The sequence below is a fragment of the Ixodes scapularis genome, unplaced genomic scaffold (genome assembly GCF_016920785.2).
Source record: "Ixodes scapularis isolate PalLabHiFi unplaced genomic scaffold, ASM1692078v2 ptg003480l_1__unscaffolded, whole genome shotgun sequence".
In the NCBI taxonomy this organism is placed as follows: domain Eukaryota; kingdom Metazoa; phylum Arthropoda; class Arachnida; order Ixodida; family Ixodidae; genus Ixodes; species Ixodes scapularis.
Window position 1 is genome coordinate 162,471 of NW_024610332.1, and position 5,030 is coordinate 167,500.

The window sequence follows — 5,030 nt, forward strand, 5'->3', positions numbered from 1 at the left end:
TGACTGCCGTTTTTTGGTCTGTTATTTTATAGTCGTCGTTTAATTTTTATAGTCACTTTATTGCCTCTAATCTTTGGCACTGGCACAGGAGGCGTTAAAATGACGATCAAGCGGCATGTTTCGTTTTTATTGACAAGTGTTTAAAGAATATTTTTATCATTTTATAGTCATTCTATTGTCAGTCCGGTGCCCTCAAATGCAGTGCAATATTGCCACCTATTATAAAATGGTAATGCCTTTTTTGAGGCATACTATTGGCTAATGGCAGTAGGTGTCTACAAGTAGTCAAACAGGTAGCTAGATCTTAATCATTGAGACATCATCCTGTTGACCCGGATACCCCTATGCACATAGCTACCGCCATTCTATGGACATGTGACTGCCGTTTTTTGCTGTGATGTCTTTATATTTCCGTCTTTCAAATTTTTGTAGTGTCACTTTACACTGGCACAGCAGGCGTTGAAATGACAATCAAACGGCAAAAAATAATTGTTTTTTTATTGACAAGACAAATGGCAAAAGAGCATTTTAACATTTTTATTGTCAATTGTTTATAGAATATATTATATCATTTTATTGTCAGTCTGGTACCCTCGAATGCAGTGCAATATTGGCCACCTCCTATAAAATGGTAATGCCTTTTCAAAAGGATATTGGCAAATGGCAGGTGTCTACAAGTAGTCAAACAGTAGGCTAGATGTTAATTACCATTGAGACATCATCCTGTTGACCCGGATACCCCTATAAATATAGCTACTGCCATTCTATGGGCATGTGACTGCCGTTTTTTGCTGTGTTATTTTATAGCCGTCTAATTTTTAGTGTCACTTTATTGACTCTAATGTTTGGCACTGGCCCAGAGGGCATTAAAAAGACAATCAAATGCAAAATTTTTTTTGAAGTTCTTTATTGACAAGACAGATGGCAAAAGAACATTTTAGCCTTTTTTTGACAAGTGTTTATAGAATATCTATATTATTTTGTTGTCATTTTACTGTCAGTCTGGTACCCTCGAAGGCAATTCAATATTGCCCACCTCCCATATAATGTTAATGCCTTTTGAAAAGCATATTATTGGCAAATGGCAGGTGTTTACAAGTAGTCAAATAGCAGGCTAGATCTTAATCATCATTGAAACATCATCCTGTTGACCCAGATACCCCTATGAACATAGCTACTGCCATTCTATGGACATGTGACTGCCGTTTTTGCTGTTATTTTATGGCTGTCGTTTAAATTTTAGTGTCACTTTATTGCCTCTAATGTTTGGCACTGGCACAGGAGGCGTTAAAATGACAATCAAACGGCATTTTGCGTTTTTATTGACAAGTGGTTATATATTTTTATCATTTTATAGTCATTCTATTGTCAGTCTGGTGCCCTCAAAGGCAGTGCAATATTGCCACCTCCTATAAAATGGTAATGTCTTTTGAAAGGCATTATTGGCAAATAGCAGTAGGTGTCTACAAGTACTCAAACAGGAGGCTTGATGTTAATCATTATGAGACATCATCCTGTTGACCCAGATACCCCTATGAACATAGCTACTGCCATTCCATGGACATGTGACCGCCGTCTTTTCCTGTGATGTCTTTATAGTCGTTCAAAATTTTATAGTGTCACTTTATTGTCTCTAATCTTTGGCACTGGCACAGGAGGTGTTAAAATGACAATCAAACAACATTTAGCGTTTTTATGAACAAGTGTTTATAGAATATTTATATCATTTTATAGTCATTTTATTGTCAGTCTGGCGCCCTCGAAGGCAGTGCAATATTTCCACCTCCTATAAAATGGTAATGCCTTTTGAAAGGCATATTATTGGCAAATTGCAGTAGGTGTCTACAAGTAGTCGAACAGGAGGGTTGATGTTAATCATTATTGAGACATCATGCTGTTGACCCGGATACCCCTATGAACATAGCTACTGCCATTCTATGGACATGTGACTGCCGTTTTTTGCTGTGTTATTTTATAGCCATCGTTTAATTTTTATGGTCACTTTATTGCCTCTAATGTTTGGCACTGGCACAGCAGGCGTTAAAACGACAATAAAACGGCAAAAATAATTTTTTTTATTGACAAGACAAATGGCAAAAGAAAATTTTAGCATTTTTATTGACAAGTGTTTATAGAATATATGTATATCATTTTATAGTCATTTTATTGTCAGTCTGGTACCCTCAAAGGCAGTGCAATATTGGCCACCTATAAAATGGTAATGCCTTTTGAAAAGCATATAATTGGCAAATGGCAGTAGGTGTCTACAAGTAGTCAAACAGCAGGCTTGATGTTAATTATCATTAAGACATCATCTGGTTGACCAGCATACCCCTATGGACATAGCTACTGCCATTTATGGATATGTGACTGCCGTTTTTTGGTCTGTTATTTTGTAGCCGTCGTTTAATTTTTGTAGTCACTTTATTGCCTCTAATCTTTGGCACTGGCACAGGAGGCGTTAAAATGACAATCAAGCGGCATTTTTCGTTTTTATTGACAAGTGTTTATAGAATATTTTTATCATTTTATAGTAATTCTATTGTCAGTCCGGTGCCCTCAAATGCAGTGCAATATTGCCACCTATTATAAAATGGTAATGCCTTTTTTGAGGCATACTATTGGCTAATGGCAGTAGGTGTCTACAAGTAGTCAAACAGGTAGCTAGATCTTATTTATTGAGACATTATCCTGTTGACACGGATACCCCTATGCACATAGCTACCACCATTCTATGGACATGTGACTGCCGTTTTTTGCTGTGATGTCTTTATATTTCCGTCTTTCAAATTTTTATAGTGCCACTTTACACTGGCACAGCAGGCGTTGAAATGACAATCAAACGGCAAAAAATAATTGTTTTTTATTGACAAGACAAATGGCAAAAGAACATTTTAGCATTTTTATTGTCAAGTGTTTATAGAATATATTATATCATTTTATTGTCAGTCTGGTACCCTCGAATGCAGTGCAATATTGGCCACCTCCTATAAAATGGTAATGCCTTTTCAAAAGGATATTATTGGCAAATGGCAGGTGTCTACAAGTAGTCAAACAGTAGGCTAGATGTTAATTATCATTGAGACATCATCCTGTTGACCCGGATACCCCTATAAACATAGCTACTGCCATTCTATAGACATGTGACTGCCGTTTTTTGCTGTGTTATTTTATAGCCATCTAATTTTTAGTGTCACTTTATTGACTCTAATGTTTGGCACTGGCCCAGAGAGCATTAAAAAGACAATCAAATGGCAAAATTTTTTTTTAAGTTCTTTATTGACAAGACAGATGGCAAAAGAACATTTTAGCCTTTTTTGACAAGTGTTTATAGAATATCTATATTATTTTGTAGTCATTTTACTGTCAGTCTGGTACCCTCGAAGGCAATGCAATATTGGCCACCTCCCATATAATGTTAATGCCTTTTGAAAAGCATATTATTGGCAAATGGCAGGTGTTTACAAGTAGCAGGCTAGATTTTAATCATCATTGAGACATCATCCTGTTGACCCAGATACCCCTATGAACATAGCTACTGCCATTCTATGGACATGTGACTGCCGTTTTTGCTGTTATTTTATGGCTGTCGTTTAATTTTTATAGTGTCACTTTATTGCCTCTAATGTTTGGCACTGGCACAGGAGCCATTAAAATGACAATCAAACAGTATTTAGCGTTTTTATTGACAAGTGTCCATAGAATAGCATAGCATAGGTCCATAGAATAGCTACCACCATTCTATGGACATGTGACTGCCGTTTCTTGCTGTGATGTCTTTTTATAGCCGTCGTTCAGATTTTCAGTGTCACTTTATTGATCTAATGTTTAGCACTGGCACAGTAGGCGTTTAAATGACAATCAAACGGCAAAAATGATTTTTAATGTTTTTATTGACGAGACAAATGGCAAAAAAACATTGTAGCATTTTTATTGACAAGTGTTTATAGTATAATATCTATATCATTTTTTATAGTCATTCTATTGTCAGTCTGGCACCCTCGAAGTCGGTGCAATATTACCAGCTATAAAATGGTAATGCGTTTTGAAGGCATATTATTGGCAAATGGCAGTGTCTACAAGTAGTCAAACAGCAGGCTAGATGTATTTTCATTGAGACATCATCCTGTTGAATTGGATACCCACCCCTATGAACATATCTACCGCTGTTCTTGGGCATGTTCGACGTTTTTGCTGTTATTTTATAACCTTCGTTTGAATTTTTTATAGTGTCACTTTATTGCCTCTAATGTGTTAATTTTAACGCCTGCACAGCAGGCGTTAAAATGACAAAACCGCAAAAAGAATTTTTAATTGTTTTATTTACAAGACAATTAAATCTCAAACGAACACTTTAGAATTTTTATTAACAAGTGTTTGTTTATAGTGTGTTTATAGTTCGGTTGGTTTGGGTTAAGTTGGGTTTGGTTAGGTTAGGTTGGGTTGGGTTGGGTTGGGTTAGGTTGGGTTGGGTTGGGTTAGGTTAGGTTGGGTTAGGTTAGGTTGGGTTAGGTTGGGTTGGGTTGGGTTGGGTTAGGTTGGGTTGGGTTAGGTTGGGTTAGGTTGGGTTGGGTTAGGTTGGGTTGGGTTGGGTTAGGTTAGGTTGGGTTAGGTTAGGTTGGGTTAGGTTAGGTTGGGTTGGGTTAGGTTGGGTTGGGTTGGGTTGGGTTAGGTTGGGTTAGGTTAGGTTGGGTTAGGTTAGGTTGGGTTAGGTTGGGTTCGGTTAGGTTGGGTTACGTTAGGTTAGGTTGGGTTGGGTGAGGTTGGGTTGGGTTAGGTTAGGTTAGGTTGGGTTAGGTTAGGTTAGGTTAGGTTGGGTTAGGTTAGGTTGGGTTAGGTTAGGTTAGGTTATGTTAGTTTATGTTGGGTTTGGATAGGTTCGGTTGGGTTAGGTTAGGTTAGGTTGGGTTAGGTTAGGTTGGGTTAGGTTGCGTTAGGTTAGGTTAGGTTAGGTTGGGTTAGGTTAGGTTGGGTTGGGTTATGTTAGGTTAGGTTGGGTTGGGTTGGGTTGGGTTAGGTTAGTTTGGGTT